At 34.8% G+C, this 9,864-nt stretch overlaps 1 long non-coding RNA gene across 1 annotated transcript; it reads left to right on the forward strand.

Moving 5' to 3' along the window:
* The first annotated feature begins 4,552 nt into the window (after positions 1-4,552).
* LOC127076844 (uncharacterized) lies at positions 4,553-7,041 on the forward strand. The gene is made up of 2 exons (XR_007786898.1): positions 4,553-5,148; positions 6,600-7,041. It is a non-coding gene; the product is annotated as an uncharacterized LOC127076844 (long non-coding RNA).
* The last annotated feature ends 2,823 nt before the right edge of the window (positions 7,042-9,864 follow it).

Below are 9,864 nucleotides of genomic sequence, written 5' to 3' on the forward strand. Positions count from 1 at the left end.
TATAAAATAATTTATATTTTATAACATTAAAAACAATATTATGTTAATTTTAAAAAGGAAAAATTCATATTCTATACATAAACATAATAGTTTAATAATGTTAGAAAACACTTAATATTTCTCTTAAATCTTATATTTATATTTGGCCCAAGCCCAAACCAATTGGTAACCCTAATGTTAAACTGGTCAGATTAAACTCAAATACAATCTCACACTATCGCATCTCGAAAAACGTGATCCTTCACAAAGCGCTCACACATTCACGGAAAAGGTGTTCGAACAGAGTCGCCGCCGAACTTTATTTATTCCAATGAAGGAAAGGGAAATATTGATAAAACTCTTAAAAGAAAAAGAAAATGGTCACCGTAACCAAATTCAGGTTCATGAGTCGATTATGCAAGGGGAAGGTATTAGCACCCCTTGCATCCGTTGTACTCAACGGAAACCCCTTAGTTAGATTTGCGCTTGAATTTTAGCTTATGTTAATTTTCTTCTTCTACATATTTAGCGAGAAAAATAAAGAAAGGAAAACATTTTTATTAAATGGGTGCCTAACAAGATTTCTTAATCCTGCTCTTACGTATCTCTGGGTGCTATGGAGAACTCAAGGCTACGTAGTTCTACTTAGAAAGAACTATTGGGTTGATTGCTTTTAAGGAGTGATCCTTTAGACATATCGAGTGATTAGACCTTTACTTGTTGCTCGCTCTTGGAGGCGGAAGTCATTGTTTGTTTCACGTCAGATATGGATAGAGCATACTTATTTCTAAAAATGTTTTTGAAGTCGCGCAAGGGTGGAATATAAGTTGATTTGTTGAGTATTTTATTGGATGGTGATTACTTGAATGGTTGAGTAAGGAAACTCGTATCCAAGTAATCGGGAAGAGGAATAGAAGGCTCTAGACAATCTCCTTTTTCATCCTTAATTGTAAAAGGATTTAGATAAGCTTAATGTATTTTGGACGGACGACAAATACTCGAATGATCGAGTAAGGCTACTCGTATCCAAGCTCTCGGGGAAGGGAATAGAAGGCTCTAGACCACCTCCTTTTTCGTCCAAGTTTGTTACGAAAGTGAGTTTGACTTAAGTCTTGATTATGAAACCGACTTGGGGTGAATCAGATTAGAAGTTTTTTTAATGGATAATGATTGCTCTAATGGTCAAGTAAGGCAACTCGTGTCCAAACAATCGAGAAGAGGAATCGAATGCGCTAGACTATCTTCTTTTTTACCCTTGAGAAATAGTGTTTAATTATGATTAAGTAATTTGGATTTGATTAGGGAAAAGGCACTCGATGTTGATCGAGGTGTTTATTTGTGATTGAAATGAAACAAGATGATTTGAAGGTTTTTAAAAATGATGGAGAAAACGTTTTTGATTTGGAAAAATTGCTCGACGTTGGATCGAGTATTTATTTTTTGTTCTTTTTTGAAAATGGTTAATTTTAATCTTGAGTTAATGATTAACTAACAAAATAAAAATAAATGAAATCAGTAAACTTATTACACATTACAGGAATTAAGGTACAATTTTTTGAATGAGAATACAATACAATAATTAACAATACAAGCCCAATAAACAAATTTAAATAGACAATGATCTCATTGTAAGGAGGCTCAAGAGAAAGTCAATGTAGGGGCCAAGACAATGATACCATTGAGCTATTTGTGAGGATTCTAGAAATCTATTCAAGCTTGTATATGGAATTTGGTCCTTAATTAGAATACGTAAGATATGAGCAAATTCTTCCGATGTAGGGGGCAATAGGAAATCCTTGAATGTAAAACAATGTACAATAGAGTCATAGAGTTGTGTCAATGTAAGAATCAAACTAGTGTCTTCCTTGGTAAACAGTATACCAAATAAGTTGCCATAAGCCTTCTTGAAGGTATCTCTATGATCATCAACCAAATGGGCTCCAAGATTCCTTAACTCATCTTGCTTGGGTTCCTTGAGTTTGTACTGAAAAGGGTTTCTTCTGTCAGATTTTGCCATAATTGAATGCTCTACAATGAATGGATGACTGTGGATTCTGTGAAAACCATGAATATGCTAAAAATGATTTTCATGTGGGAAAAATGCAAGTATGCATGCAATATTTTTGTTATGGTTTTAAAGGTTCGCCATATTCTGGATAAACAGCTTATGATCCTCAAGGTATAGGTTCAAAGGTCCGACGTACTCATGATATTCAAGGTAGTTAGAGTTTAGGTTTCCTGCAAAAACCCATACCCCTATCACATGTAGGTATTATTCTTCAAATAAGGAGGTTCCTAAAAAGGTCCCTAGAGTCATGGACCCATTTTGAGATACCATTGTCTGAAATAAATGACTTGTAAGACAGTGATGCTTCCAAAAGGATCTACTCTAGGTGTGGCATCTTGTGTTGATCATAATCGGGACATAACATCAAGGAGGTAAACACGACTCTACCACTTACTATCATGTGTGTGTGCTCAAGCTCGGGTGTAGAGCATTTCTCTCAAGTAGCATCATGAAACTCAACCTACAATAGAGAATATAGCAGATATCCAGAATATAATGAATATACAAAAGCAATAAAGATGAAATAAAGCAAAAAAAGTAAATAAATAAAGATAAACACCTAAACATGCAAATAAAACAAACAAAACTAGGCTTTGCTTGCTTAGGAATTCCCCAGTAGAGTCACCAGTTGTCGCATCGCAAAAATTACCCGAGCTCATCGCACGCTCGAAATTCAACAGATTCGCCATTTAATTTTATTTATTCTAAGAGAAACGCAACATATCAATAAAACCCAAAGGTAAAAGAAAAGGGTAAGGAAGTCAGTTATGCAAGGGGAATGTATTAGCATCCCTCACATTCGTTGTACTCAACGGGAACCATTTTGATTGTTTTTTTGCGCAAATAGGTGTTATTATCTAAACATTACTTGTGATTGATTTTAATTAAGGGAAAAATAAGTTTTAATTAATGTGCTCGCCAAGATTTTGAAACCTTGTGCCTACATATTCCCATAGTGCTATGAGAAAATCAGAGTTCTGTAGTTTCTGGGGTAGAAAATGAGTGTTTTGTTGGTTGTTTTTAGGGAATGATGTTATAATTGTATTCTAGAAGTGTTTTGATGTTAGTTGTTTGATCCTAGTTTGGATGTTCTAAGTTGCTAGTCTGATTGTTAATTGATGAATTATAACAGTTCTTTTATGAAAAGAAAATTGTTGTTTGGATGAAGAAATTGAAAAGGTTGGTGTCTAAACCAAGAATAAGAATGTAAAGGTGGTGTCATAACCAAGGACAAAAATTAAAAGTGGTGTTTAAACCAAAGAGGAAATAAAAGTGGTGTTTAAACCAAAGAGGAAAATAAAAGTGGTGTTTAAACCAAAGAGAAAATAAGAGTGACGTTTAAACCAAAGAGAAAATAAGAGTGATGTTTAAACCAAAGAGAAAATAAGAGTGGTGTTTAAATCAAAGAGGAAAATAAAAGTGGTATTTAAACCAAGAGATGTATGTTTTAACCAAGAACTGGTGATTAACCCAAAGAGAGAGGTGTTTTAACCAAAAGATGATGATTAAACCAAAGGGAGGGTGTTTTAACCAAAATATGATGATTAACCCAAAGAGAGGGGTGGTTACCCCAAGAGAGATTGAGAGAGGGTGGTTAGTCCGAAAATGGATGTTGAAAATTGTCTTAATTAGAATTACACTAAAGTATTTGAGTGAAGGTGATTCTTTGAACAATTAGGTCATACGTCATGTATCCAAAGCTATTCGGAACAAGGATATGAATGCTCCTTCTCATTCTTCTCCATTTCTTAAGGCTCGTAGTGTAAAATTCTCATCGTGTTTGTTAAGTGTTTTATACTTGACGTTGGATCAAGTTTATTTGCAAAAAGAAGTTTTAGTCTTGAAGGGACAAAAGGAGAAATATGTTTGAAAGAGACTGAGATATGGTACTCAGGAATGGGGAATGAAACTTAATGTTTTCATGCTTTGATGGTTATGTATTTCTAGGGTTTAAAGATGAATCAAATTGTTTTTGACCTAAGGGATCATGTTTAGTGCAATCCTAAAGTTTTTAATTCAAATTAAGTGATCAAGGGACTTTTGATCACCTAATTGAATAAAAGAACCTAAGGGGGCATGCAATTGTTGATCAAAAAGTGATTAAAAAGTCCTAAAGTTCTTAACTTAATTAATTGATCAAAAGGAAACTTAATCAATTAAGTAAATCAAGACACATAGGATCATGCTTAAAATAGGTCAGACTATGTACGTTAAGAACCATGCAATCATGAATTGTGAATTAAGATAATGAAGAAAGAAAGAAAAAAACAAGGATCAAAGATATCTAACCCAAAGTTTCTAATCCAAATTAATTAGGAAATTTAATTCTAATCTAGAAATAATCCTAGTTTAGAATTATATTCATAATTAACTAAGCTTAAGCCCAATTATTATTTAAAAATGTGCTTTGAAAGTAATAAAAAATGCTTAAAAGAAAAATTAAAATAAATAGGGAATTAAATAAAATTTGTCGGGGGTGTGAAGAGTGAAAGAAGGGGTGTGGCTAGCCTATGGGCGCATGCCCAGAAACTGAAGGCCCGAGTATATGTTATTTTTCAATCAGAACGGGGGTGTATGGGCTAGATGGGTGTGTACATGAGAGTAAAAGGATTCGGGCATGGTTGATAGAATCCCAAGAAGGAAGTTCAGAATGGGGGAAAGTGTGAAAGAATTGTCATTCAAGTTTATGTTCAAACAGACCCAAACTCTCTTCTCTCTCTCACCTTGGCCCTCACCGGAAATCGCTCTGTCGCACCGAAAATCGCCTCCGGCATCGAAGGAGCCCGGAGACACCTCAAAATACCACTATCATACTTGCCTTCATCTCCCTTACCCTCATCTAACCTCCACTCATCTTGATTTCTAACCTAACCTAAGCCCTCGTTCGAACCTAAACAGAAAAAACCCTAAAACTTTCAAACACAAATTAAATGGCGTATGTTCAAGATTTCAGAGTAAAACATTAGGGATATTACTCATGCCAATCTATACTACAACATGGTGACAATAGTTTTCAAGGAAGTGAAGAATTGGACGTGGCTTACCAACAAGGCAAAGGTTTTCCTGGTAAAAGTAATAGAGAATTAAAGCTATGTGCTTAGGTAAACTCTAGCTCTTAGTTCAATTCAAATTCTTTCCTCCCTCTTCGTCTTCTTTTTTCCTTTTCATCTTCTGTGAACTTGATTAAGTATTGTAGCGTGATGTTGTTGTTCTTGTAGAATTCAGATAGTACTGTAATGAGAGTGGTGGGTTTTAGGAGGTTAGATTGATTTCGTAATGGTGATGAAGCTTTCGTAGAAGTTGATGGAGGTTTAGCTCGATTGATTCGGAGCTTCAATGTGAAGCTCTGATCAATGGTTTATTGAGTTTTAGAGTGAGCTTTTAGAGGTTAATGATGATGGTTGAGCAAAGTTTTTGATGAAGTAATAGACTTGGGGTTTATATAGAGTGAGTTGGTGAGATTTTAGAGGGAATAATAGTTACAAACAATTAGGATTGAATCAATTTTAACACTTAGATGGTGATCCTAAGCTCACTTTTATCAAGGGTTGAGGATCTTCCAAAAATTGGTTAGATTGAGTGAGTGAAAATGTGAAAAAAAAATTGAGTGATTTGTGTTAGTTTTGCACTAATTTTCGTGTAAGAAACTGGATGGAAGTGTGTTTGTTTGACAATTTAGATGTTAGTTATGTTTCGAAAGTTAGTTAGAGAGTTTTGAGGGAGAATTTGAATTTAGGGGTAATTTGGGAATTACCCCCTGCATACATGGCAATGAGTTCACTAGCTGGCAATTAGAGTTGTTAGATGACAGTTAGGAAGTTAGTTAATAGTTAGTTTGTGACTGATGGAAGTTAAGTTAGACAATTGTGGAGTTAGAAGTTGGTTAATGGTTTGAAGTCAGTTAATAATTTGTTAGATGTTAGGTTAGAGTCGGTTGACTAACTTATTTGACAGTTGGGATTTACAACCGACTTGGTCAGTTAGGGCAGGTAGTTATAGGCTTGTAAGTTAGATTATGGGATTGTAATTAGAGGCATTAGGGCAGGGGTTTGGAATAGTTGGCTATTGAAGTCAGTTTGATGGATCATGATTTGGTGTTATGTATGTATGTTGTGTGTTATTGGTATGCTTATATGTATGGTCAATGTATGTATGTGTGGGATGATTTAAAGTATTGCTTTATGTGTTATGGTTTGAATTTAGTGGATATAATGTTTGCCACGGTTGCTATGTATAGATGGCATGACTGTGGTTTGAGTATGTATGGGTACTTGTGTAACATTATGGTATGGTTATGTATGTCAATGTATATGTTATGTTTTGGGTTGTGAAATGATTGTGTATGCTGCCATGATAGTTGGGATGTTGGGAATTGCTCTTGGTTCTTTTATGGTGAATTCCAACTAGTTTGGAAAGTGTAGGTATGGATAATTATATGTGGTAACGTGTATTGCTTTGTGGTTTGTCTCTTGATGTATACATGGCCTTTATGTTTATGTGTGGCATTGTATGTCTGAATTGTCGTGATGCTGATATTTATTGGATGTTACAGGGCTATTGTGGGTTGAATGCATTGCTTGGACAAAGAATGAAGTTTGGTCATGGCATGTTAAAGGTTTAGTCATGATATGTACAAGTTTGGTGGACATGGGAGTTGGAATAGAGATGATGAAGAATTGGAGGCAAACTGGAATATTATGAAGATGAAGAAAAGTAGGTCTAGGATTAAGTTTGACTTTTGTCAACTGTTTGACCAAAAATCAATAGTTGACCAAAACTAAAATGTAGGTCAAACTTAGGATTTTTCATGGAATCTTCATTCCATGATTAAACCTCATAAGACTTGGTCAACAAAAAATCAACCTTACATGGTTGACTTTGTTGACCAAAAGTCAACCTTGTGTTAATGTCCTCAATTCCTTTTCTTTTCCACAATGCATCAAGAACTCATATTCTAACTTGAATAAGATGATCCCAAATGATTTAAGTCAGAAGTCAAACTTCAAAAAGTTGACTTTGATCCAAAAGTCAACATAATAGCCTTTTTCCCGATCAACATCCAAAATCTTGTTCCACAAATGCACACATCAAGAAACCCAAGGAATCCTTTGAACCAATAATTTTATATGTAGATGCAAGTACAAAGGAATGATCCTAAGAATGAATGATTGAAGTATATGAATGCAAATGAATCAAAAGCCACGGGCCAGATAAAATATGAAAATAGGTAGGACAAATTTTGGGGTATGGGAATAGGAGGTACCATAATGTTGTCTATATTGTCTTCCATATCTTCTTCAACATCTTCCACCACAGGAGCAACTTTCCTTTTAGGAGTTGCTTTCTTCTTTTCTTCAAATTTCTCACCGGTTGTTATAGCTTTCTTCTTCTTACCATAGACTTCTTTCTTTTTGGTTGTTTTCTTTACCTTGGCAGGTGTTGACACTTTCTTAGAGGGAGTCTTCTTTTTCTTAAGATCATCCTTATTCTTCTTTTTCTTCTTTTTGGTTTTCTTTGAAGACTTATTACTCATACATTTATTAGGAATAACATCAGTAGGGGCTTCATCAGTTTCAACATTCTCATGAACGGGGTCTTTAACATCATTCACAGAGTTACCAACATTTTCTCCAATGTCGTTACTCGCATTGTTATCATTATCGTTTTTAATATGATTTTTTGGGATTTCACCTTCATCCTTTATCTGAGTTGGAGACTTCATTTTCAACATGTCAGACTGGTTATCGGGAACATCTTTATCAACATCTTGATTTCCTATATAAAGTTCCTGGGTTACATCAGCAACAGTCTTTTGAGCTTCTTCCTCTACATGGACTTCCACTTCAGTGTCAGCTTTTTCTTCCAATTGGTCTTTCCTCAACTTCTTCTGTGACTTCATTATCACCATATTCTTGACTACCCTTTTCATCATCAGGATTTGTTTCTATATATTTTTCAGCATCATTCTAAGGGATGCCAATATTAGTATTTACATCATTTTCAATAGAATCACCTTGACTTGCCTGAGACTTTTCATCACTTGAGTCTTTAGTCTCCACGTGCTTGTCATTCAGAATGTCATCATGGAAGGTATTTATTTCAGGTACATCCATAGGTGATTCCTCTACAGCCTTTTCTCCTAGAGTTTTATCAATGTTGTCCTCCTTAGGAGGTTGATCATAAACATCAAGAGAATCTAGGGTTAGCGTGAGGTTTTTTGAATCAACATCTTGAACCATGGAGCTAGGTTTTGAAATCTCAGCAACATTCTTCGACACACTTTCAACAACATTCTTATAGGGGTTTGTTTTAGAAAAATTACCTTGAATAATGACTGGAACAATCATTCGAATCGGAGCAACATCAATAACCTCTTTTGTTGGTTGACCTGCAGGGTTAGTCTGGTTGCTATGAACATCATTGGCCTTAGAGTCTTTTCTTCTGTCATCTTTTCCTTGCTCAATAAGATCATACATGGTTAATGGTACCTTTGAAGTTTGATCACCAATCTTCTTCAGTTTCTTCTTTATGATCTTTTTATATGGTTCCATGGTGGGAGGACCTTTGGCCGGACCATCGACCTTCCCTCTTAGAACTACTCCTTTGATCTTGACATCATGCATGTTGATCACGAGATTGGCTTAAACAATAGGCTTCTTGGATTTCTTCATAGTTTTCTTTTCTTTACCAGAGGTATTTGTTCCTTGCCTTGTTTCAACCATGGTTGCACACTTTCTGACACGAAAATGAAGGTACTGGTTTAGGGGTTAGGAGAACGAGAATGGAAAGAATTTTTGAGAAGATGAAATAATTTTTGAGTGACTTAATACGCGTAACATAAAAGAAAGTGTTAATTTTAATAACATTCATATTAGGAATACTAATATCAGGATAAACAGAAGTGCATGTTCCTTGGACATGATGGCTATGAGAAACAAATAGGCGACACAATAACTCCCATGACACCTCAACATTAATTGTTATAGATTCTTAACAATACATAAACCTAAAGCATTTCTTAATTTTCCAAACCGATTAACGTCTAATGCCTTGGTAAATATGTCAGCAAGTTGGTTTTATGTTGATACATGATTCAGGGTTATAACTTTTTCTTCAACAAGCTCTCTAATGAAATGATGATGAATGTCAATGTGTTTAGTATTGTGTTAAATTGGATTTTTTGAAATATTTATAGCACTTATGTTGTCACACTATAATGTCATAACATCTTGTTTGCCATTGTATTCTTTCAACATTTGTTTCATCCACAACAGTTGTATACAACTACTTCCTGTTGCAATATACCCAACTTTAGCGATAGATAATGACACACAATTTTACTTATTTCTGAACCAGAAAATGAAGTTATTTCCAAGAAATAAACAACCTCCAGAAGTTCTCTTTCTATTTTTAGTATTTCCTACCTATTGAGCATCACAATATTCAACCAGAATGGAGTTGGTGTCATGTGAGTACAGGATTCCATAGTCATTCATTCCATTTATATACTTGATGATTCTTTGTACTTGTGTGACGTGACTAGCTTTTGGTTTTTATTGGTAACTAGAACATACCCCTACTAAAATAGTAATATCAGGACAACTAGCTATGCAGTACAACAAGATAACAATCATACTTCTATGAAGACTTTGATCCATATCAACTCCTTTATCATCTTTAGTTAGCTTGATATAAGTTAGAGCACGTGTACACTTCTCCGGGTCAAACTTCTTCACAATGATTTTGGCATATTTGTTTTGGGTTACAAATATACCTTCTTTCATTTTTTAGCTTGAACCCCAAGGACGTAAGTAAGT

Source organism: Lathyrus oleraceus, chromosome 4 (genome assembly GCF_024323335.1).
Source record: "Lathyrus oleraceus cultivar Zhongwan6 chromosome 4, CAAS_Psat_ZW6_1.0, whole genome shotgun sequence".
Classification (NCBI taxonomy): domain Eukaryota; kingdom Viridiplantae; phylum Streptophyta; class Magnoliopsida; order Fabales; family Fabaceae; genus Lathyrus; species Lathyrus oleraceus.